This window comes from Microcaecilia unicolor, chromosome 8, assembly GCF_901765095.1.
Source record: "Microcaecilia unicolor chromosome 8, aMicUni1.1, whole genome shotgun sequence".
Taxonomy (NCBI): domain Eukaryota; kingdom Metazoa; phylum Chordata; class Amphibia; order Gymnophiona; family Siphonopidae; genus Microcaecilia; species Microcaecilia unicolor.
In genome coordinates, this window is record NC_044038.1 from 126843199 (window position 1) to 126870348 (window position 27150).

General features: G+C 45.5%; 1 protein-coding gene across 1 annotated transcript in view; it reads right to left on the bottom strand.

Moving 5' to 3' along the window:
• Positions 1–27150, bottom strand: part of LOC115476819 (F-box/WD repeat-containing protein 11-like) — a 323530-nt gene that overhangs the window by 211752 nt on the left and 84628 nt on the right.

The following is a 27150-nucleotide window of genomic DNA, read 5'->3' on the forward strand; positions in this document are numbered from 1 at the left end:
GTGTTGCTGCCTGCCCAAACCTCGGACTGTTTCCTGTTTTCGCTGCACCGCTGACTCCTTGCTCCGGGACTGTGTCTGCTCGCCCGCTTGTCGGGTCAGTGGCCGTGCAACCCCGCCGGTTCCGGAAGTCCTGGTGGCCGCCTGCACCTGGGGGCTCAACTCTCGGGGAACGGCGGTCGCTTCCCAGGTGAGGCTAGGGGTTGTCTGGCTGCCTGACCGAGTGCGGTGTACCTCCATCTTCGCCATGCTCAGTCAGGGCACAAGGGCTCACATCCTCAGTCATAACACCTGTAGCAGGTATTCTCTAAGGACAGCAATCTTACATGTGGGTAATGGAGCCCATGTTGCTCCGGTCTGGAGCTTGTAACAAGCTTTCAGAGAGCTCTTTGGAGCACGAGTTGTGCTCCACTGCGCATGCACAAGTGCCTTCCTGCCCGCCGCGAGAGCAAGGGATTAACAGTTCTATAACATACTATAAAATAAAAACAAATCCAGATGGGGAATCAAGATGGCGTCAGGAACGGTTGTGCGCTCCTGAAGCTCCTGAGACTTAGCACTGAGCTAGCGAGGGAATTTCTTTCTCCGACTTTTAAATGGGGAAAAGAAAGGGGAAGATGGTGACTCCTACCTCCGTGACCCCACCCTCTCACCAAGCGACATTGGAAAGTTTTGGAGTCAGGATCCTTGGCAAACAGATACCTGCTTTGATGGGCTCGACCTCTTTTGGTGTAGAGCACAGCATCAAGGGAGCAATGCTGAGTCCCTCCTCCTACACCACTCCTCCACAACCCGGAAGTGAAATGTTGCCTGCGGGACCACGACAGTTTGACGCTAGATCTTCAATGTCGGTGGGAGGAGGACCTTCGAGCACTTCGACCCCAGGGAAAGAAACCCAACGAAACAGGGGCAATTGCAGGTCGGTGTCCCTGTTACCCGAGGCCCCACTACCAAGAGCAATGGAGGATTAACGAGACCAGAAATGGTGACTATGAATACATTATGGGACGCAATTCAAGGGGTGAATAACATTACTTCAGATGAATATTTCTATTAAAGGTGAACTTATGGAATTAAAGGACAAAGGAAAAAATTATGAAGATGGAAGTTGAAGTTGAAAAATTACAAAACCTGACGGTGACTTTAATTAAGGAAAAAGAAATTCAGGAAAAAAAAGTTAGAAAATTGGAAAATAACGGCCGAAGGAATAACCTGAGACTATTAAATTTCCCCAAATCACCTTTAATTACAGGAACGGATATGCTTAAAAAAATATTTTGGCAATATATTGGAGATCCCAATAATGGGTTATCCCCCTATAACACGGGCCCAATATATCTCCGGTGTTGTGAGATCTAACGAGCAACCTCAGGTTACTCCAAATTTAAACTTGACTGAATTTCTTGAGAACTCCTTGGAACTTATTACAGAGAGAACAACATTAATTGTGACCTTCGCTCTTGAACTGGACAGAAACAATATTCTAAGATTATATTTTCACCATTTAAATGATGTCTTCTTGGGACAAAAGATTCAGATTTTCCCCTGACATAGCAAGGAGTACACAAAAGAGGAGAAAATAATTCTTAATGTATAAATCTAGAGCTCTTAAATTAGGAGCTACTTTTTTGTTAAAATTTCCTTGCAAATATTATATTACTTTTGAACTGGTTAACTATATATTCTTTACTCCCTCGAAGCTGTTAGAATTCATTGTATCGAAGGAAAGGGTTAAATCACCTGAAGACTTGCCTCCCTAGTTAGAGATGCCGTTATGTTGGCTGCAAATATCTGTTCTGTCCCTACCGTTATAATTTAGTTTATTATTATATATTTTCTTCTTTAAATATTTCCTAGTATCTTGATTCAACTTACTGAGGACAAAATGTAAACATTTTTTTCTTTAAATTATATCAGTATTGGATATAAGTGAATATTACCTTTCTATTTTTTATTTTCCGATATTGCCAGAATTTATGTCTATAGATGTAAATGAAAAATTTATAAATAAATAAAAAAAAAATCCAAGGGGAAGTGGGAGGATATGTGAGAAAATATAGTCTGCTGTCCTCCGAGAATACCTGCTACAGATAAGTATCTTCGCTTTCTCAGAGGACAAGCAGGCTAACATTCACACGTGGTAAATCCCTAGATACCAGGTTCACTGAAACCCACAGTTAGTGATGAAGTGCACCTCAGCAAGGTCAGAACATAGAATCCAGATGCAAATCGTCAGAAATGTAGCCTGGGACAAAATAAAAATGGGCATAGGCAGGTGTAGTTAGATTCTAAAACCCAAACTAAATCTACAGTACCATCTATTGAAATTAGACTGCTACGCACGCCGTGCATGCTGCTGAAAGCATGCTACCTGTAGCAGTGAAGAGATATGAATGTGTGGAATGAAGACTTCGTAGCAGTCTAACATAAAATGCCAGTGGAGACTGTTTTTTTTTTCATCGTTCTTCTCATGTTATCATAGTCTCCTTTTTCAAAGTTAAATGCTAACGTATTGGATTTCCTGTTTATACTTACTCCAAAGCTAATATCAAATCTGATTAAATTTAGAGATGGGACCAACTAGTGAGGTAATTAAATTTGCTGATGACACAAAGTTATTCAAAGTTGTTAAATCGCAAGAGGACCTTACTGGGCATCTAAATGGCAGATGATGTTTAATGTGAGCAAGTGCAAAGTGATGAATATGAGAAAGAGGAACCTGAATTATAGCTATGTAATGCAAGGTTCCACATTAGGAGTCACCAAGCAGTGAAGGGATCTAGGCGTCATCGATGATGATACGTTGAAACCCTCTGCTCAGTGTGCAGCGGTGGCGGCTAAGAAAGCAAATAGATTGCTAACTATTATTAGGAAAGGAATGTAAAACAAAAATGAGGATGTTATAATGCCTTTGTATCACTCCATGGTGCGCATGCACCTCGAATATCATGTTCAATTCTGATCACCGCATCTCAAAAAAGATATAGTGGAATTAAAAAAGATACAGAGAAGGGCGACAAAAATAATAATGGGGATAGAACGACTTCCCTATGAGGAAAGGCTAAAGCTGCTAGGGCTCTTAAGCTTAGAGAAAGACAGCTGAGGGGAAATATGATAGAGGTCTATAAAATAATGAGTAGAGTGGAACAGGTAGACGTGAATCGGTTGTTTGCTCTTTCCAAACATACTAGGACTAGGGGGCATGGAATGAAGCTACAAAGTAGTAATTAATCGGAGAGAATTGTTCTTTACTCAATGTGTAATTCAACTCTGGAATTCATTGCCAGAGAATGTAGTAAAAGAAGTTAGCTTAGCAGGGTTTAAAAAAAGGTTTGGATGGCTTTCTAAAGGAAAAGTCCATAGACCATTATTAAAATGGACCTGGGGAAACTCTACTGCTTATTTCTAGGATAAGCAAAATAAAATGTACTGTACTTTTCTGGGATCCTGCCAGGTACTTCTGAACTAGATTGGCCACTGTTGGAAACAGGATGCAGGGCTTGATGGACCTTCGGTCTGTCCCAGTATGGCAATACTTATGTACTCATGTAAGGTGTGACTAGGACTGTGACAAAAGCCAGCCTCATGAATCAAACGACTAGAGGTTGTCAAGAGATGGGAATATCCCTCACATGACAATGAGAAGCACTGAATACACAGTGGTGAACTCACCAGAGTTAGGTTTCAGATGAAACTCAGAAAAAGAGGAGACAGTATGGGCATAGGGTTGTGCTGGACAAGAAAAAAAGGGAAAGGGTCTAGGCCCTTCCCTTCACCGCACAGTAACCGACATACCTCCATCAGTATAAAAAAGGATCACCCCTTAGTGGAAGGTTTTCTGAAAAACAGAAATACTAAGGAGACACCCTCAGGAAAACACAAGGAAGCTTATGCGAAGCCCTGAACATCTAAGTCCTTGAGGTCTACAGACTGCAGGAGAGGATGTAGAAGGAAACTCTCGTTCTGCGTGATGAGGGTTGGAAAATATTTCAAACTTTTGTTTTTAATGCCCCTTCTCTGGTCAGTGCCTGGTCAGTGCTTCTGAGCAGCCTAGGCTCTATGGCTCTGCCCACCACTATTCCAGTGGAGGGGTCTCTGGCTGTAACATAATTATACACTTTACGATCCTTGGAAGGACAGTGCAGAAGCAGAGGAAACCATATTTGTCAGGCCCAGTAAGGATTGACTAGAATCCTGGATTCGCAGTCCTGCCTGCGCAGCAGTAGAAGCCTCTCTATGAGAGACATGAGAGGATACGAATACAGAAAACAACCGTTCCCCAAGGGAGGAGGAAGGGAACCAATGGTAGGCTGTTGTGGGCCTACAGCCTGGAACACAACTAAGGAACGGAATAATTGATGTGATTCGTCAAGAGATCCAATAAAGGGGTGTTGCACTGTTAGAAGATGATGCAGACAACACCCATTTGAAAAAAACACTCATGTGGATGCATGGCTTTGCACATTCTGATGATCAGGTTGTAGGATGTGGTTGCAACATGAGTAGCTCTAAGGAGCAGTCTCAAGCGGACAGCCCCCTGCTATATCCGGATGACCCTATGACAGAGAGGGTGTAGTCAGGTGCCCCCCTGCTTGTCGGGGCACCATATGGCAACCTGAATGGTCGTGGGAACAAGTACAAAATGGCTGAACAAGACTAACACTGAAAACTTAGAGCATTTCAGACCTCTCAGAATTCCAAAAAGGGTAGTTGGAGAGCTGTATCCTAGGCTAACCAAGCAGCCCGAATGTGAAGCCTATCCAAAGGAGCTTCCCAACTTAGATGGGTTGCAGTCACTGTCAGTTCCAGAATCCCACTGGACCACAGAGATCACCAAAGCAGAGAGTAAACAAGCTGTGGGGACAGACAGAAGACATCATCCAGGGTCGTCATGGTCAGATACAACTAAGAAAGTAGGGTCCACTAGGCAATTGCCATGTGAAAACAGGCATGAGTGTTATATGGACAGTGGAGGCCATGTGATCAAAGAATTGCAACATTCAGCAGAGTGCAAACTGCTGATAGGCTCAAACTTAAACAGCAAGAGCAAGAAGAGTGACTGCCCCCAGCACGGGACGAAATGCTAAAGCCTAATGAGTATGCAGCAAAATTCCAATAATCACCAAATGGGACACAGAAAACAGATGAATTAAGGGTGTAGTCAAACGAACCCCAGTTGGTCCAAATACCCAGGGGTTATCCATATGGACTGCCAAGTAGCATAGTAACATAGTAGATGACGGCAGAAAAAGACCTGCACGGTCCATCCAGTCCGCCCAACAAGATAAACTCATATGTGCTACTTTCTGTGTATACCTTACCTTGATTTGTATCTGTCATTTTTAGGGCACAGACCGTATAAGTCTGCCCAGCACTATCACTGCCTCCCAACCACCGGCTCTGGCACAGACCATAGAAGTCTGCCCAGCACTATCCCCGCCTCCCACCACCGGCTCTGCCACCCAATCTCGGCTAAGCTTCTGAGGATCCATTCCCTCGGAACAGGATTCCTTTATGTTTATCCCATGCATGTTTGAATTCAGTTACCGTTTTCCTCTCCACCACCTCCCGCGGGAGAGCATTCCAAGCATACACCACTCTCTCCATGAAAAAATACTTCCTGACATTTTTCTTGAGTTTGCCCCACCCTTCAATCTCATATTATGCCCTCTAGTTCTACCGCCTTCCCATCTCCGGAAAAGGTTCGTTTGCGGATTAATACTTTTCAGATATTTGAACGTCTGTATCTTATCACCCCTGTTTCTCCTTTCCTCCAGGGTATACATGTTCAGGTCCGCAAGTCTCTTCTCATACGTCTTGGAATGCAAATCCCATACCATTCTCGTAGCTTTTCTTTGCACCGCTTCAATTCTTTTTACATCCTTAGCAAGATACGGCCTCCAGAATTGAACACAATACTCCAAGTGGGGCCTCACCAACGACTTATACAGGGGCATTAAAACCTCTATTCTTCTGCAGGTCACTGCCCTCTCTATATAGCCTAGCAACCTTCTACATACGGCCACCGCCTTGTCACACTGTTTCGCCGACTTCAGATACTCAGATACTATCACCCCAAGATCCCTCTCCCCGTCGGTACCTATCAGACTCTCACCGCCTAACACATACGTCTCCCGTGGATTTCTACTCCCTAAGTGCATCACTTTACATTTCTTCACACTGAATTTTAATAGCGATCGTTGATGTGCACTGCAGCAGTTGATCTCCCAAATAGAAAAACATGTAAGCGCTACATGCACCGCTAGGCATTGGGTGAATACTTTGGGAACTGATGCAAGGCCAAAAAGCAGCTCGCAGTACTGGAAGTGGAATGCCTCCAGTTAAAATCAAAAATATTTCTTGGGTATATACATCCGGTATGTCCAAAAAGTAAGGGAAATCATTGCCCTGAACCATGGAGAGTAGGGTGTTCAGGGAATCCATCTTGCAGCATACTTTGACAAGAAAGTTGTGCAGGGCCGTCATATCCATCGTTGCCACAGAGAAGGACCTGGAACAGAAGCCAAATCTTCCTCCCCTGGTGGTACAGATTCAACTACATGGACCTTTAGACAGATGAGGAGTGTCTCTGCAAGGAGCTGCTTGAGGTGAGAACAAATGTGAGTCACCATCAGCGGGCAATTGACTGGCTGCTAGCCTGATCTGAAACCCTGCAGCTTCTCCCAACCAGTAGGTCTACACGGACAGGTACATGAACGGCAGGCATGCTCTCCTGGAGCTAGTAGGAAAGTCACCCATTGCTGTGACTGAAGAGGCGTCCAGGGCTGAGACGCATGTCGTTGACAAGATGGGGCTGAGTCCACTGAGACTAGCGAGAAGTGGCATACCCACATACCTGCAAATAGTAGAAACTCTGTTCCCTGCCAAAAAAATCTACTAGAGGCAGCAGAAGTCGCGGAAGACTTCCAGGGGGAAAGAGGCATCTGTGTATGTTTAGATGAGGGTGGTGACCCCCTCCATCTGCTCTCCAAAAAGGTTTGCTCATGGTAGGCACTGGTTCCTGCTGAACCTACAAGTCAGACATGCAACCACAGTGTGGGTATATATTTTGGGACTCACAGCAAAAGTGTCATGAGCACCTCTGGTCAAGAACATGCGACACGCCCTCTGATGCTCGACCGTCCAGGAAAGGGACTTGACCTGGTCTGTTGTGAGAGAAAGCAGAAAATACCAGGGTCTGTAAGAATACTGTCATGGTGTCAAATTGTCTGTCAGGAAACACTGAAGCATAGTTACTAGAAGTCCTGGCTCTCCTGAGCGTGGAGTCAAGCACCATGGAGCGATGAGGCAACTGAGGCCTATGAAAGCCAGAAGAGCTCCAAAAATCAGTCCATGGAGATGTTAACAGGGTAGAGTGGAGCCAATAGAGTGGGTTTCCAATTCCTTTCGAGAACATCAGAAACAGAGGTGGAGCAGGAATAACACAGCTCCTCAATGAGGAGACTTGTAAATCAAGGTGTCAAAGAGCTGAGCCCTGGTTGAACGATCCACCTACAGAGGAATTGGAATGGCAGCCACCAAGGCTTTAACAGAAGGAGGGAATGAAAGGCTTGCGGATGGAGACATCCTCTGTTCCTATGAAGGGGAGGGGCCAGATGGTATTGCCCAGAAGTTCCTCTTCAAGAAGTACCTTGTATCCTCAGGTGACTCCCATACATCCCTCATCGGTGTCAGCTAGAAACTGAATGAGTGGACTGAGACCAAGCCTACCTCGACCTTGAGGAACCATGACGCTGGGAGAGCATCAGGGAGTGGACTACAGCCTCGATTCCCACAAAAGCTCCAGGCACCGACGTCAACCGACAAAACCAGTGATATATGCCGATGTGACCGACTTCGGAGGCCTCACCACAAGCTGAGGGCCATATGGGACTGAGTCAAGAGGCCTGGTAGGTACAAGCACCTCCATCGGTAAAGCATTCTCCAGTCAGAAGCACAAGGAACAAGATCTGGATGTGCCTACATAAAGGATTCTGGTCCTGATGATCAGAGACCCACAAAGGGGCAGCTGCTGGATGTCATTCAGACATCGATGCCTTGGTGCCCCGGAATCTTTGGCACAGTGTATAGAGGGAGATTGATGCTGATACTTCTATCGAAGCTGGCATCCACAATCCTCAGTACTGAGGCGGATGCTGAAGTTCCACCAGTCGACGTAATCAATGCCAACACCTCAGACCTCGATGCCAACACTGTGGCAGTGTCAAAAAACAGTCAAAAGCATCGGAAATGGAGCTGAAGCAACTGGAAACTTTCAAAAGAAAAAGAACAGAGACAAAGGTGCCTGAAAAAAAGAGGAAGCCCCTGAAAAAAGAAGGGAACACCCCGATAAGAAAAAAACAACAGAAAAACCGAACGGGAAGAAAATGAAACTGAACGAGCAGCAAAAATAAAGAAAAGAATACACATCTGTTAAAACCGAACCACAGGTTTGAGAATGAAGTGGATACAGCACGGTTCACGGAAGAAAGTGTGTATCAACAACTTGAAAAGCTAAAGGTGGACAAAGCCATGGGACCGGACGGGATCCACCCCAGGATATTGAGGAAGCTCAGAGAGGTTTTGGCGGGTCCTCTTAAAGATTTGTTTAATATATCCTTGCAGACGGGAAAGGTTCCGAAGGATTGGAGAACGGCAGAGGTGGTCCCTCTTCACAAAAGTGGTGATAGGGAAGAAGCTGGAAACTACAGGCCGGTAAGCCTCACTTCGGTTATTGGAAAAGTAATGGAAGCCATGCTGAAGGAAAGGATAGTGAATTTCCTGGAAGCCAATAAGTTGCAAGATCCGAGACAACATGGTTTTACGAAAGGGAAATCGTGCCAAACGAATCTCATTGAGTTCTTTGATTGGGTGACAGGAGAATTGAATCAGGGACGAGCTATGGACGTAATCTACTAAGATTTTAGCAAAGCTTTTGACACGGTTCCCCACAGGAGGCTCTTAAATAAACTCAATGGGCTGAAGATAGGTCCCGAAGTGGTGAACTGGATTAGAAACTGGTTGACGGACAGATGCCAGAGGGTGGTGGTTAATGGAATTCGCTCGGAGGAGAGAAAGGTGAGTAGTGGAGTGCCTCAGGGATCGGTGCTGGGGCTGATTCTGTTCAATATATTTGTGAGTGACATTGCCGAAGGTTAGAAGGTAAAGTTTGCCTATTTGCGGATGATACTAAGATCTGTAACAGAGTGGACACCAGGGAGGGAGTGGAAAACATGAAAAAGGATCTGAGGAAGCTAGAAGAATGGTCTACGGTTTGGCAATTAAAATTCAATGCGAAGAAATGTAAAGTGATGCACTTAGGCAATAGAAATGCACGGGAGACGTATGTGTTAGGCGGGGAGAGTCTGATAGGTACGGGCGGAGAGGGGGATCTTGGGGTGATAGTATCTGAGGATTTGAAGGAGACGAAACAGTGTGACAAGGCGGTGGCTGTAGCTAGAAGGTTGTTAGGCTGTATAGAGAGAGGTGTGACCAGTAGAAGAAAGGAAGTGTTGATGCCCCTGTATAAGTCGTTGGTGAGGCCCCACCTGGAGTATTGTGTTCAGTTTTGGAGGCCGTATCTTGTTAAGGATGTAAAAAGAATTGAAGCGGTGCAAAGAAGAATGGTATGGGATTTGCGTTACAAGACGTATGAGGAAAGACTTGCTGAACTAAACATGTATACTCTGGAGGAAAGGAGAAACAGGGGTGATATGATACAGACGTTCAAATATTTGAAAGGTATTAATCAGCAAACGAACCTTTTCCGGAGATGGGAAGATGGTAGAACGAGAGGACATGAAATGAGATTGAAGGGGGGCAGACTCAAGAAAAATGTCGGGAAGTATTTTTTCATGGAGAGAGTAGTGGATGCTTGGAATGCCCTCCCGCGGGAGGTGGTGGAAATGAAAACGGTAACGGAATTCAAACATGCGTGGGATAAGCATAAAGGAATCCTGTGCCAAAGGAATGGATCCTCAGAAGCTTAGTCAAGATCGGGAGGCGGGGCTGATGGTTGGGAGGCAGGGATAGTGCTGGACAGACTTGTACGGTCTGTGCCAGAGCCGGTGGTTGGGAGGCAGGGCTGGTGGTTGGGAGGTGAGGATAGTGCTGGGCAGACTTATACGGTCTGTGCCAGAGCCGGTGGTTGGGAGGAGGGGCTGGTGGTTGGGAAGAGGGGATAGTGCTGGGCAGACTTATACGGTCTGTGCCCTGAAGAGCACAGGTACAAATCAAAGTAGGGTATACACAAAAAGCAGCAAATATGAGTTATCTTGTTGGGCAGACTGGATGGACCGTGCAGGTCTTTTTTTGCCATCATCTACTATGTTACTATGTTACTATATAGAGGCTGTGAGGAGAGAGAGAAAGAGAGAGAGAGAGAAAGCACGTTCTCGCCTCACCGCGGAAAAAAAGAAGAAGCTGCTGTTCTCTTGCTCTTGCAGCAGGCAGGAAGGCACTTGCAAAGCAAGAGACAAAAATTAAGGTGAAATTTAAAACTTACCTGTTGATTTCCCTTCCTTTAGTCCTATCAGATTAGTCTAGATGAGTGGGTTAGGTAGGTACCCCTGCTAGCAGATGGAGTGAGAGAAAAAACTCTTATGGGGGCATATTGGTGCTACCTTCGACTCCTCAGTATCCTGTCAAAACTAGGACAACTAAAGGCAATTGTAATGTTTTGTTTTCCAATTGACCACCAAAGCCAAACCTTCATGATCACTAACCCACAAATGAGAACATCAAGGTATGACTAGGCAACTACTTTTAGAGTGGGCAACAATATTACTCACTGTTAGCTTTCTGAATTTGTCGGCAGCGCTCTTGATTACCATGTCTTCCCTGGGAGAGTTCTGGATTGGTCTGGCAGGACTAAAGAAAAGGAAATAAACAGGTACTTTTAAAATGTTACCTTACTTGTTATTCATGCCAGACCAGTCTAGAGGAGTATGATGCACCCAACCTCTGCCCAGACTGGTCAGAAGGAAGCCATGATAGCTCTCAGGATACATCTAAGGTGTAGCCTTCCAACATACAAATGCTGAGGCATTTTAAAAAGGTGTGTAATGGAGGCAAACTTTGTTCTGCCATTATCCTCTAGAAAAATAGATTCTTACTCTGCCTATGATAGCTCAACAAGTGTGCTCACTGGTCCAATAGGATTTGCCAATTTTTGCTGGGCCAATAAATTTACTTCTGAGCCTCCACTCAATGCTCAATGTCAGGAGCCCTCACTGTTGAACCAAATTATCTTTCCTCTCTTGGGGGAAAGATTCAGTCTATGTCCATTCTTAATGGCCTCTATCAACTTCTCACAGATGGCAACTGATGCAACCCCAGCATCGTGCAGCTACTGGACCCCTTATGACCAATGAAGAAGTTGACAGATCAGACACAGAAGAATCTAAGGGCTTCTCTTGCTGCTCTTACGGCTCCAAGCAAAAACAGTACCAAGTTGGTTCGTGATCAGGCTCAAGGCACTGTAAGCACCAGTTCTAGTTATCAGCAAAAGACATGATCTTGCTTCACTACCTGCACTTAAAGGTGAAATTTGGATTACTTCTTCATTTCCATTAAGTCCTGCCAGACTAGTTCACACACGTGAATTCTGTCTCCCTGTCTGCAGATAGAGCAACAGAAAAAAGCTCAGAGCTGACGTCACTCCGCTTATACAGGGCTGCTACTGCTTTCAAACACTTCCGTATCCTATGACAAAGTCAAAATAACTGAAGTCAACTGTTATTTTTTGTTTTGTTTTTCAATTCACCACCAAGCCAAACCTTCATGATCACCAATACCTAAAAGGGGAAATTAGGTTCTTACCTTGGTAATTTTCTTTCCTTTAGTCACAGCAGATAAATCCATTAACTGATGGGTTGTATCCGCCTACCAGCAGGTGGAGATAGAGACACTGAAGAACCACAGAGACCCTTGGACAGCTAGCCCAATCTGCCTTCAGTATTTGAAATTTCCAAAGCAGAGTGTACAAGAAAGGTAACATAACAAACTTTCCTCACAGCGAACAAACACCCCAGAACCGGAGCAATAGCCACACAAAGGAGAGAGAAACTCAACCTCCTGCAATAGAACAGCATATAGAAGCTCTGAGAGCTGGTCTTCAACTCCTCCTGATGAGATACAATATCTGCATGAAAGATCTGAACAAAAAAACAAAGTCAGACAGGGAGGGATCATGGATTCATCTGCTGTGACTAAAGGAAAGAAAATTACCAAGGTAAGAACCTAATTTTCCCTTGTCATCAGCAGCAGATGAATCCATTAACTGATGGGATGTACAAAAGCACTCCCTATGTAGGGTGAGAACAGGACACGCCGCGCGCTTCGCTGCAACACCCAGCCTGTAATGCCGCACAAACGAGAGCTGAGAAGTCCAAATAACCGCACGACAGATCTCTTGAAGAGAAAGGACACCCGTTTCAGCACACGATGAGGAAATCGCTCTCGTGGAATGCGCCTTAAACGCGTCAGGCGAAGACCGTCCTGCAAGCAGATACGCAGCAAAAATGACTTCCCTGAGGCAACAGGCAATAGTGGCCTTAGAGGCCGGGCACCCACGTCGAGGACCTGTCAACAATACAAGAAGGTGATTAGAAGTCCTAAAGTCATTTGACATCTGTAGATACTGCAACAGCACCCTGCGGACATCCAAAAGACGCAACTGCCCATAGGAAATCGGAAAATCCTTCCTACAAAAGGAGGGCAGAAAAACGGGCTGCTTCAGGTGAAACGCTGACACCACCTTCAGCAGGAAGGAAGGCACCCTACGTATCTTAACTCCGGACTCCGAAAACTGTAGAAAAGGATCCCGACAGGAAAGCGCCTGAAGCTCAGATACATGTCTAGCCGATGTAATGGCCACCAAGAAGACTGTCTTGAGAGTCAGATCCTTCTGCTCGCCAAAGCGGCTCAAATGGCGACTGCTGAAGGCCTTCAACACCAGCCCTAGGTTCCAGGCATGACAAGGTAACCGCACGGGAGGACGGAGCCAAAGCGCCCCTCTGAGAAAACGGGCAATGTCCGGATAAGCAGCAAGGGACAAGCCAGAGACTTTCCCTCGGTAGCATGCCAACGCTGCCACTTGCACCCAAAGGGAACTGTAAGCTAGGCCTTTTTGTAAGCCATGCTGCAAAAAGTCCAGGACCAGCAGGACTGTAGCCCGTGCGGGTGTGACCTCTTTCAGGACTCACCTCAAACCTACGCCATATCTGAGCATAGGCTCCAGAAGTAGACCGCTTGCGGGCCTGCAAGAGAATGGAGATGACCTTGTTAGAGTAGCCCTTATCTCTCAATTGCGCCCTCTCAAGAGCCAGGCCTTAAAACCAAATCAGCAGGGATCCTCCATAGTCACCGGACCATTGAACCAACAGGTTCAGCACCTGAGGCAAAGGAAGTGGAGTCTCCACCAGCATCCAACGGAGATCCGCATACCACGGACACCTTGGTTAATCTGGAGTGATGAGAATCACCAATCCCTGGTGCAGTCGAATCCGCAGGACGCCTCGCCCTATCAAGGGCCAAGGAGGGAACACATACAGGAGGCCCGAGGGCCAGGGTTGAGCCAGTGCATCCAACCCTGCCGAGCGAGGATCTCTCCGTCTGCTGAAAAAGCGAGGGACTTTGGCGTTTGTACTTGACGCAATTAGATCCATTCCGGGAGTCCCCCATTTGGCACAAATCTGAAGAAAATCATCTTCTGCCAGTTCCCATTCCGCTGGGTTGATTTGATGCCTGCTGAGAAAATCGGCTTGCAAGTTGCTCTGACCTGCTACATGAGCTGCTGACAGGAGCTGCAGGTGGAGCTCGGTCCAGTGGCAAATCTGAGCGGCTTCCGCGGCAAGGGCCCTGCACTGAGTGCCGCCCTGACGATTTATGTAGGCCACTGCTGTCGTGTTGTCTGACAGAATCTGGACAGCAAGCCCCTTCAGAGTCTTGTGGAAGGCCACAAGAGCCTGGAATATTGCTCTCAGTTCCAAGCGATTGATGGACCACCACGCTTCCACGGGTGTCCACTGGCCCTGAGCATAGCTTCCCTGGCAACGCGCTCCCCAGCCCAACAGGCTGGCATCTGTTATCACTAGCCACCAAGAAGGAAGCGCGAGCGGCATTCCATGTAGCAGCATCCTGTCGGAGAGCCACCAATCCATACTCTTCCGGGCCGCAGGGAGCCATATTAGTCTGCGTTGATATTCCGGGGAAATCGGACACCATTGATGGAGCAGGGCAATCTGCAGTGGCCACATATGCGCTCTCGCCCATGGAACCACTTCCAAGGTGGCCGTCATCAACCTCAGCAGTCCCAAGCTCGAGGACAAGGCATCTGCAGGAGCAGACGGACCTGATTCTGAAGCTTGCACTGCCGGTGGTCAGGGAGAAAGACAAAACCCGAGGCCATGTCGAACCGGAACCCCAAATGCTCGAGAGACTGAGAGGGGGTCAGGTGACTTTTGGGAATATTGACCACCCAGCCTAGAGTCTGCAGGACTGTAACCACTCTGGCTGTGGCAAGACGACTTTCAGCTGCCAAATCCACTCTAATGAGCCAATCGTCGAGATAAGGGTGAACTCAGATACCCTCTTGCCTAAGACAGGCAGCTACGACCACCATTACCTTGGAAAAGGTACAGGGAGCTGTGGCTAGGCTGAAAGGCAAGGCCCGAAACTGGAAATGTTGTTCCAACACCGCAAACCAGAGAAACCGCTGATGCGGAGGCCAGATAGGTATGTACAAATGGGCTTCTTTTAGATCCAGAGATGTGAGAAACTCTCCTGGCTGTACCGCTGCAATGACGGAGCGCAGGGTTTCCATGCGGAAGTGTCACACTCTTAGGGCCTCATTGACTTTTCGTAACTCGAGGATTAGTCTGAAAGACCCGCCTTTTCGAGGCACCACAAAATAAATGGAGTAGCCGCCGCAGCCACGTTCGGCGGGTGGCACCGGGATCACCGCTCCGAGGTGTAGCAAGACTTGCAAGGTCTCCTCTACCGCTGCCCGTTTGACGGCAGCGCCGCATTGGGCACCGAATTCCAGTCGGTAACCTCCTCTGATCAGGTCCAGGACCCACTGATCCGAAGTAATCTTGGTCCACTCCTCAAGAAAGAGGGAAAGACGTCCTCCTACTGCAGGAATTGAGGAGTGGACTGGCGTCCCATCATTGTGGAGGACGCCCCTGAACTCCAGGACGTGACCCGACCACTGCGGAGCGTTTGTCCGAGCGAAAGGAGTTCCTCTGCTGAAAACGGGCACGTTGAGAAAACCCAGCAGAGCGTCCCGGGCAATACCTGTGAGCATCACGGAAGCGAGGTCTGAAAGAGAAGGTAAACACTGGACCCTTGGAAGAAGGACTCGGCCTATCCTCAGGTAACCGCTGAGGCTTAGAGTCCCCTAGGTCTTTAACAATCTTCTCCAAATCCTCTCCAAATAACAGGAGGCCCCGAAAGGGTAACCTCACCAGCCTTTGCTTAGAGGCCATGTCAGCCACCCAATGCCGTAGCCAAAGAAGGCGGCGGGCAGAAAACGCCACAGACATCTGTTTAGCCGCAGCTCTGACCAGAACATAAAGGGCGTCAGCCAAAAATGACAGGGTCGACTCCATCCACGGGGCAACCTCAGAGAAGGACCCTGCACCATCGGCGGGCTGATCCACCGCCCTTTGTACCCAGGAATGACAGGCCCGGGCTGCATAGGAACTGCAAATAGATGCCCTTAAGGCAAGGACCGAAATTTCAAAGATCCGCTTCAGCACGGATTCCAGCCGCCGGACCTGCATGTCTTTCAAAGCAACCCCTCCCTCTACTGGGAGAGTGGTCTTTTTTGTCACCGACGCGTCAACTTAAGGCATCACGAAAAGGGCCAAGTGACCCTCAATCAGACGGTAAAGCTGACCCATAGCCCTGGCCACTTTCAAAGGCCCATAGGGGTCAGACCATTGAGCAGGCTTCTTAATACTCGCCCATCCTAAGATTAACAGAGAAGGCATCGCCCTCGGCAGGATCATCAATCGAGAGGGCCTGCAAGGCGTACGCAATGAGAGCTGGCAGCTCGTCTCGGTGGAAAATCCGAACCGCATTGGGATCATCAGAATCCAGTGGCAAACAGGCACCCTCCTCTGAATCATCCGCCCATGAGGGCCTGCCAGATCCCTCAGACTCCCCACAGCCTGACCAGGGGGGGGGGGGGGGGGGGGGGATGCACCACTTTCAGATGGGGAATTTACCTGTCTACGTTTAGCGTCCTTCCCACGCTCGGGGGAAGAAATAGCATCTGTAGCCATCCCTGGGCCATCAACACCAGGAGGGAATCCAGAATACAATGCAGTGTCAGACACCTGTGGCAGAGCTCTCTTCAGCATGAAGGCCTTATGCATCAGTAGCACAAACTCAGGGGAGAAAAACTCACCCTGACCCTCCGTCCCCGAATTAGGAGAAACGGAGGTTGGAGCTCCTCTAGCAGCCTCAAAACGAGGTAACCCCCTGCACTCACGACTCCTCCGCCACTGCGAGGGTCTAGTCATGCGGCGCTTCCAAAATGGCACCCGCTGCCAGCTCCATCGAGCGGGAAGAATCACTGCTCGCCATGCTCATACTAGTGCGAGCGTCTAAGGAGCACGTACTGGAAAGCCCCGCTGCTGACCTGCGGGAGCAGCGCTTAACTCCTTCAGCAGCCATCGCCCGACAGGACAGAAATACAGCAATAAAATGGCTTCACGACAAAACTAACCCCGCTCAGAACGCTGTCCACGGGAACCTCTACAGAGGAGCTGGGCACCACTCTCACCTCAGAAGACCAAGTCAACGAGCTCCGGTCACGCTGCACTGTACCAGAATCTCTGGAGAAAGCCTCAGAATAGCTACGCTGTAGAAGCACGCACTTTTTTTTTTTTTAACGCTGTGAGGAAAGTTGGAAGCAGGCAGCAACAGAAAGACTCCGGGAGGAGGGGGGAATGGGTAAGGCAGGGAAAGGGTGAACCTATATGCCTTTAAAGTGGGCACCACCAGCCACAACACCCCTGCTCAACTGGCAAAGCACAGGAGCCACCCCAGGCAGAAATACAGGAGTTGATCAAGCTACGTCCACACCTGCTGGGAAATAGAGAAATACTGAAGGCAGATGGGGCTAGCCATCCAAGGGTCACTGTGGTTCTTTAGTGTTCTCTATCTCATACGTACATAAGTAATGCCACACTGGGAAAAGACCAAGGGTCCATCGAGCCCAGCATCCTGTCCACGACAGCGGCCAATCCAGGCCAAGGGCACCTGGCAAGCTTCCCAAACGTACAAACATTCTATACATGTTATTCCTGGAATTGTGGATTTTTCCCAAGTCCATTTAGTAGTGGTTTATGGACTTCTCCTTTAGGAAACCGTCTAACCCCTTTTTAAACTCTGCTAAGCTAACCGCCTTCACCACATTCTCCGGCAACGAATTCCAGAGTTTAATTACACGTTGGGTGAAGAAACATTTTCTCCAATTTGTTTTAAATTTACTACAATGTAGTTTCATCGCATGCCCCCTAGTCCTAGTGTTTTTGGAAAGCGTGAACAGACGCTTCACATCCACCCGTTCCACTCCACTCATTATTTTATATACCTCTATCATGTCTCCCCTCAGCCATCTCTTCTCCAATCTGAAAAGCCTTAGCCTCCTTAGTCTTTCTTCGTTGGGAAGTCGTCCCATCCCCGCTATCATTTTCGTCGCCCTTCGCTGCACCTTTCCAATTCTACTATATCTTTCTTGAGATGCGGCGACCAGAGTTGAACACAATACTCAAGGTGCGGTCGCACCATGGAGCGATACAACGGCATTATAACATCCTCACACCTGTTTTCCATACCTTTCCTAATAATACCCAACATTCTATTCGCTTTCCTAGCCACAGCAGCACACTGAGCAGAAGGTTTCAGTGTATTATCGACGACACAGATCCCTTTCTTGGTCCGTAACTCCTAACGTGGAACCTTGCAGGACGAAGTTATTATTCGGGTTCTTTTTCCCCACATGCATCACCTTGCACTTGCTCACATTAAACGTCATCTGCCATTTAGCAGCCCAGTCTCCCAGTCTCATAAGGTCCTTCTGTAATTCTTCACAATCCTGTCGCGAGTTAACGACTTTGAATAATTTTGTGTCATCAGCAAATTTAATTACCTCGCTAGTTACTCCCATCTCTAAATCATTTATAAATATATTAAAAAGCAGCTGTCCTAGCACAGACCCCTGAGGAACCCCACTAACTACCCTTCTCCATTGTGAATACTGCCCATTTAACCCCACTCACTCTCTGTTTCCGCCTTCAACCAGATTTTAATCCATAATAGGACATTTCGTCCTATCCCATGACCCTCCAATTTCCTCTGTAGCCTTTCATGAGGTATCTTGTCAAACGCCTTTTGAAAATCCAGATACACAATATCAACCGGCTCCCCTTTGTCCACACAAAAGCCGTGCGGACTTGGTCTCACTAATCCATGTCCATGGATGTGCTCTGTAATTTTGTTGTTGATAATAGCCTCTACCATTTTCCCTGGCACCGACGTCAGACTCACCGGTCTATAATTTCCCGGATCTCCCCTGGAACCTTTTTTAAAAATGGGCGTTACATTGGACACCCTTCCAAATCTTCCGGTACCACGCTCGATTTTAAGGATAAATTGCATATCACTGACAGTAGCTCCGCAAGCTCATTTTTCAGTTCTATCAGTACTCTAGGATGAATACCATCTGGTCCAGGAGATTTGCTACTCTTCAGTTTGCTGAAATGCCCCATTACGTCTTCCAGATTTATCGTGAAGTCAGTAAGTTTTGCTGACTCGTCAGCTTGAAATACCATTTCCGACACCGGTATCCCACCCAAATCTTCCTCGGTGAAAACCGAAGCAAAGAATTCATTCAATCTCTCCACTACGTCTTTATCTTCCTTGATCGCCCCTTTTACCACTCGGTCATCCAGTGGCCCAACCGATTCTTTTGCCGGCTTCCTGCTTTTAATATACCGAAAAAATTTTTGCTATGTTTTTTTGCCTCTAATGCTATCTTTTCTCGTAATCCCTCTTGGCCTTCTTTATCTGCGCCTTGCATTTGCTTTGACACTCCTTATGCTGCTCCTTGTTATTTTCAGACGGTTCCTTCTTCCATTTTCTGAATGCATTTCTTTTAGCCCTAATAGCTTCCTTCACCTCACTTTTCAACCAGACCGGCTGTCTTTTGAAGTTCCGTCTTTCTTTTCTAATTATTGTAATATGTTTGGCCTGGGCCTCCAGGATGGTATTTTTGAACAGTGTCCTTGCCTGTTGTACAGTTTTTACCCTCTCAGTTGTCCCCCTAAGTTTTTTTTTCCACCGTTCTTCTCATTTTATCATAGTCTCCTTTTTTAAAGTTAAACGCTAATGTATTTGACTTCCTGTGTATAGCTACTTCAAGGCTGATATCAAAACTGATCATATTATGATCACTGTTATCAAGCGGCCCCAGTTCCATAACATCCCTCACCAGATCATGCGCTCCACTAAGGACTAAGTCTAGAATTTTTCCTTCTCTCGTCGGCTCCTGCACCAGCTGCTCCATAAAGCTGTCCTTGATTTCCATCAAGGAATTGTACCTCTCTAGCGTGTCCCACATTTACTCAGTCTATATTTGAATAATTGAAGTCACCCATTATTATCACATTGCCCATTTTGTTTGCGTCTCTGATTTCTTTTATCATTTCTGCGTCTACCTGTTCATCCTGGCGAGGCGGACGGTAGTACACTCCTATCACCGTCCTTTTCCCTTTTATACATGGAATTTCAACCCACAATGATTCAAGGGTGTGATTTGTGTCCTGCTGAATTTGTAATCTATCTGAGTCAAGGCTCTCGTTAATATACAATGCTACCCCTCCACCATACTTTGTACCCCGGTATGGCAGTGTCCCACTGGTTATCCTCCTTCCACCAGGTCTCAGTAATGCCTATTATATCCAATTTTTCATTTAGTGCAATATATTCCAACTCTCCCATCTTATTTCTTAGACTCCTAGCATTTGCATATAGACATTTCAGAGTATGTTTGTTGTTCCTATTTGCATGATGCTTAGTACTTGACACTATTGATTTGCCATCTTTTGTCTGATCTTTATTAGTTGTATTTAAGGGCACCTGGCCTACCATGGTTATGCAACCTCACTATCCAGAAACCCTATCTTCTCTGTTTGTGAGGTATCCTTGCAAGATACCTTATCCCGAACCATGCGCTTTTGAGCGACTGTCGGCCTTCCCCCCATTTCTAGTTTAAAAGCTGTTCTATCTCTTTTAAATGCGGAGGCCAGCAGCCTGGTCCCACCCTGGTTAAGGTGGAGCCCATCCTTTCGGAATAGGCTCCCCCTTCCCCAGAATGTTGCCCAATTCCTAACAAATCTAAAACCCTCCTCCCTACACCATTGTCTCATCCACGCATTGAGACTCCGGAGCTCTCACTGTCTCTTTGGCCCTGCGCGTGGAACAGGTAGCTGGTAGGCGGATACAACCCATCAGTTAATGGATTCATCTGCTGCCGATGACAAGGAATAAGAATATCCTACACCAAGGGTACAAGTCTAGGTCATCAATACCTAAAATAAGAATATCCTACAACAAGGGTACAAGTCTAGGTCATCAATACCTAAAATAAGAATATCCTACACCAAGGATACAACTAGCACAACTATCTTCAGAGTGGGCAATATTAGTCACCGTTAGCTTTATGAGTTTGTCAGACAAAGCCCTTGTCTGCTCTGGTCTCTATGGGTGAGCTCTGAACTAGTCTGGCAGGACTCAAGGAAACAAAATTAACAGGTAAGTGAAACTTCATCTTCATCATCCATGCCAGAACACTCCAAATGAGCAGGATGTACCCAAGCTGTACCCAGACCAGGTGGGAGGAAGCCATGAACCTAACATGTAGATGCTACAAGCCTCCATATCCACACTGAGGCACTTAGAGAAGGGGTGCAATGGAGGCAAAGGCACTGCTCTGCCATCCTCTGGAAAGATAAATTCTAGCTCTACCTACAAAGCTCCTGTAACTCTAACTGAATGGACTTGCCAACTCTTGCTGGTGTGGTCCATGGTGATCATCTCCTTGACTTCTACTGAAAATCAAGACCACTGGGCCCTAAGATCTAACCAAATTTTAGAAGGAAGTGGGCACCTACAAATATCTCCACAAAGTGAGAACTAACTTGAGAATGACCACTACCTCCTTCCCTGACCTACTTCATCTGATTTTTTTTTTTTTTTTTAAATCAGGAGAGCTTTATTCTACCAGAACTGAAATACTACCCTTCAGAAGGGGTAGGTTCATAGACACAGATACCCTTTCCTTTTAAAATTACCCAGGGAGACCAACTTCTGCCCCAAGACTTAATAAGACACTACTGAATGAGACTTCAGAGGACAAGACAGAGCCCTCGGGACTAGATTTGAATTACAAATAGTGGGCTCACATGCTAAAATTCACTGGAGGAAAGTCTCCCCTCCAGATAAGCAGTGAAAGCACTTCTGGGACTGTATCCTAGAACCAATCTCTGCCCTCTGGAATGTTGCAAGTTTGTTTTCACCTAATTCTCTTGTGCTCAACAGGAACGTATCCTCAAAAAATAAACTTGTAGAGGCTTCAAACTACAACATAAGTCCACTATGTGGTTCTCTTTCCTACCACCAAAAGTCATATCACCTGACACTAAGTATCCTCACTAACTTGCCTTATTCTCTCCACAGTTAAGACTGTAAAAGAGAATAGAAGGGATCTTTCAAGTAGGGAATCATCTAACTTAGGGGAAGGGGTGGCAGGAGTACCACCATTTCTGACTGGTTCCTTCAGAAATCAGCTTGACTAAAGCCTAACGGAGCAGATTTGAAGAAGTCCTTTTTCCTCTTCCCTTGACTGCAGCAAGAGAATGGAGAAGGGGGGGTGGGGGGTTCACACTGAACTGTTTTTAAAAGTCCTTTCTTCGAAATGCGTAAGTGACCAATGGTACAGCTGCACCAACAAGCTGTTTTGTTTTATGCTGCTGTTCTAGAAACGAGATGGTGTCTTAAATTAAACGTTTTGTTTATTCCCTATATGCCAGTTTAAATTTAAGGTTATCGTTTCCTGCTTTAGTGAAAGGAAAAGTTAACAGTGAATTGTCTTTTGCAGGAAAAAAATGATTTAAAGATTTAATTGGCTCTAGAAAAGATGTCACCTTTATATTCTGATTCTAGATTCAGTACCATTATTGTTGCTAAACAAAAATTCTCTAATATACTCCCAACAAATATGATGCCCATATTGCAAATAATAGTTAAGATGGTTGATGTGTTTTAACTGATTTTGCTGTTTTGACCCATTCTGATTGAACTATTTTTCGCACTTTTGGGCACACTATTGCACAAACCTCATTTAAAATGTATTTAGTATTTATCAAACTTGTATCCCTCCTATCCAATCAATCTAAGCCTTCCATTCACAGTCTTTCCAGAGAAAAGATGGCCTCTCCCACCAAGACGACCAAGGTGCTAGGATCACTGTCACACAGAAATTACTCCCAGACACTGGGAACCACCAGATCACGGTCTTGGATCTGCTGGATCGCGCTCCTCAAATTATATCAAACAGGGCGCTCCGAGTAGCGACACCACCGGACCGCAATCCACCACTCTCACAGACCTTAGGGAACTGCTGGATCAGGTCCACGGGCCTACCAGACACGGCCTCCAGCTCTTACTGAGCTAAATACCCCAGAGAGCACAGTGAGATTCTACATGAGAAGAACTCCTGAGCGAACACGGGACGTGCGACCACCATCAAAGGAGCTGAAACCATCCTCACACCACTTTTCCACACTTTCCCTTTACTGGATTAAGGGAGAGTAGCAACTGACCCAACCAGGCTGCCGACAAGGAAAACAAGCTCTCTGTACCCCAGCATCAACACAGACCAACGATCAAGCATCTGCAGGACATACGACAAACAAAAGAGGTAGGCGCTTACTGGAAATAACATAAGAAACCACTGACAACCAGAAGTCGGCACTTCCTACAACATTGAAGGCAACAGGCAAACAAGGTAGGCAAAACACTGCAGCCAGAGAAACAGATCTAATCTTTAACCTAAAGAGTGCTACAAGCAAAAAACCAAACAAAAGGCAAACAAAAAGACAAGCAAAAAGTGCTGCAAGCAAACAAGGCAGGCAAGACAGTGCAGCCAGAAAAATAGATCTAATTCTTTAAACTTAAACAGTAAAGGAGCCGGAAATTATCCTACCTCTCCCCAACCTCAGTGTCACAGACCAGAACCGGACATAAATCAGAATTCATAAAAAAATAAAAATAAAAATGAACCATACAAAACTAATCCTAGGATTACACATCCTGGCCCTAGTACATACAATAGATGCCCTATCCCATGAACAACAGAATATCATCCCCATAATACACTCTCAACACTGGACGAACAGATTAAACTAATGTAATCAGATCAAAACCAGACCTTACCATGGAAAATCATCATCACACAAACAAAAACAGAAAACAGGAGAAAAGAACCCATACACACCAAACACACGTCAACTAATAAATATTCCATTAATACCCGCCTTAGACGAAACCTTTAAACAGATCCAAATAGGATATATAAACGCTAGATCAGTAATAAACAAAACAGAAACCTTAGACTGGATTACGCAGGACAATCTAGACCTAATACTCATCAGTGAAATGAGGATTCATAACCAAGATGACCCCATAATCCTTGACATCTGTCCTCCAGGATACTAAATCAACCACTGGACCAAAACAGGTAAAAGAGGAGGCGGCAATGCCCTAATCTACAAAGACGAATTCATTTCAGAACCCATTATGGAATCCATTAATACACAACTTGAAATCGCCACAATCAGGTTACAAAACAAATCCTTCCCAGCTCACCTGACTTGCATCATATTATAATCGACCACCAGGAAATTGGAAAAGATGCCCAACCAACTCTCATGGACTTTATATCAAACACATGTCTCGCAAATCCTAATGTAATAATAATAGGAGATATAAACCTTCACCTAGAATTCTTACAAATGTGGGACTGGCCACAAGTCAACCCCACATATATAAAAGGCCATGCACTAAATCTATTAAATACAAACTATCCAGTGACCGAACCTTTTCAGTAATGGAACAGAATTGAAAAAGAGTACCTTGGTCTGACCACTTTAAATTAACTATGACCTTATGCTGGAAGAAGAGAGGTCTTCCCCAAACGCATCACCGGGCATATATAAAACAAGAGGTAAAATAGACCCCAAAACATTTTGGCAAAAAATATACGATAACAACTGAGCACCAAAAAAAGATTCAACTGACTTCTTCACTGTTTGGGATGAACAATGCAACAACGAAATTCTCAACAAAATAGCGTCCATACATACCAAATCAGCACAAAAACGCAATAAAATACTCTGGTTTAACGAAAAACTAAAAATTCCAAAAACAAAAACTAGAAAATTAGAACGAAACTGGAAAACAACAAAAAAAAACAATCACTAAAGGCCTGGAAAGAAAGACAAACAAAATACAAATATAAAATAAGACAATCCAAAAGAAACTTCTACAGAAAACAAGTAGGCACCGATTACAAAGGCACAAAGAAATTATACAAACTAATAAGCAACTTAACACCAAAATGGTAATTACACCAAATCCAAACCTCCCACATGTAGACAATCTTGCCAAATACTTTGAAGAAAAAATTACCAATCTACAAAAGAATCTGCATCAGGGAAATATTAATCCAGAAACCTTCATAAAAGAACCAGATCCGAACCCAAGGGAATACCCGGCAGAGCGTATTTGGAATAACTTCATTCATCTAAGCACCGAAATAATAGCTCACGCACTCAGAAAATTCTCCTCCGCCCACTGCCAACTAGACACTTGTCCCAACTATATAATGAAGCCTCCCCCCTAATCAATATGTCAAAGAACTCACAGACCACCTTAATTCTATTCAAAAGAGACCTATTCGAACAGGACAGAGGAAATATCCTACTAACTCCCATCCCAAAAGACACCAAAAAAGAAGTAGAAGACACCTTGAATTGTAGACAGATAGCATCCATACCCATAACAACCAAATTGACAGAAGGCATAGTCGCCAAACAACTAACAGAATACCTCACTGATTTCAACATACTGCACGAATCTCAATCTGGCTTCAGACTTCAGCACAGTACAGAAACAATACTAACCATACTCCTGACCAGATTCAAGCAGGAAATAGTAAGGGGTGAAAACATCCTCCTACTCCAATTTGACCTACCAAGCGCATTCGATATGGTCGACCAACACATACTACTAAGACTCCTCGACAAGATAGGAATTACAGGAAAAGTACTCTCCTGGATCAAGGGACTTCTGACATCCAGAACATACCAAGTCAAATCAAACTCAGATATATCTCCACCTTGGAAAGCGGAATGTGGACTACAAGGATCACCGCCCTCACCTATATTATTCAACCTAATGATGACACCACTGGCTAAATCTCTATCCAAGCAAGGCCTCAATCCATTTCTCTATGCAGATGACATCACCATCTATATTCCCTTCAAACAGAACCCCACAGAAATGACCATGGAAATAATAAACAGCATGAACATCATGGAATCATGGGCATCAGCATTCAAGTTAAAACTCAATAGAGATAAAACCCAGTGTCTCATTCTCTTGTTCCCCTCGGCAATTAATGCACAGGGTTCATCCCTCTCAATCTCAGACCACTTGAAAATCTTAGGAATAACAATTGACCACAACCTAACGCTAGAAATCCAAGAAAGCCAAGCTAAGAACATGACCAAGAAAATGTTCCACACTATGTGGAAGCTCAAACGTATAAAACCTTACTTTCCCAGGGATTCATTTCGCAACATGATCCAAACCTTGGTGCTAACCCATGTAGACTACTGCAATAGTATTTACATAGGCTGCAAAGATCAAATCATAAGAAAACTACAGACAGCATTCAAGTTAAAACTCAATAGAGATAAAACCCAGTGTCTCATTCTCTTGTTCCCCTCGGCAATTAATGCACAGGGTTCATCCCTCTCAATCTCAGACCACTTGAAAATCTTAGGAATAACAATTGACCAGAACCTAACGCTAGAAATCCAAGAAAGCCAAGCTAAGAACATGACCAAGAAAATGTTCCACACTATGTGGAAGCTCAAACGTATAAAACCTTACTTTCCCAGGGATTCATTTCGCAACATGATCCAAACCTTGGTGCTAACCCATGTAGACTACTGCAATAGTATTTACATAGGCTGCAAAGATCAAATCATAAGAAAACTACAGACAGCACAAAACACGGCTGCCAGACTCACCTTCAGAAAAACACACTTCGAAAGCACGAAACCCTTCTTATTAATGCTCAAATAACATTCAAAATATGCACAATAGTCCACTGAATCATCTACAGACTTGCACCAGATTACTACTACTACTACTATAAATCACTTCTATAGCGCTGCCAGTCGTACGCAGCGCTTTACAATTGAATATGAAGAGTCCCTGCTCAAAAGAGCTTACAATCTAAATCAGGACAAACAGACAGGACCAAAAAGGAGAAGGGAAGGACAGACAGAAGGACACATAAGGATAAGATAAAAGTTACAAGTCAGGAGTCGAAAACAGCATCAAACAGGTAGGCCTTTAGCACGGATTTGAAGGCAGCCAGGGATAGAGCTAGACGTAATGGCTCAGGAAGCCTATTCCAGGCATAAGGTGCGGCGAGATAGAAGGAGCGGAGTCTAGAGTTAGCGATGGAGAAGGGTGCAATTAGAAAAGATTACATGATGGAACTTATCGATCTACCATTAAGAAATGTGACAAGAATAGCAAGAACCTACCTAACCCTTCACTACCCCAATTGCAAAGTTATAAAATGCTAATCTTCACATGCCACCAGCCTCTCCTTTATAGGCACACAACTTTGGAACTCACTACTCAAAGACCTGAAACTCACAGAACACTACCTACAATTCAGAAAAGCGAAGATACATACCTGTAGCAGGTATTCTCTGAGGACTGCAGGCTGGTTGTTCTCACATGTGGGTCGGCATCCACGGCGGCACAGGAACGGAGCAT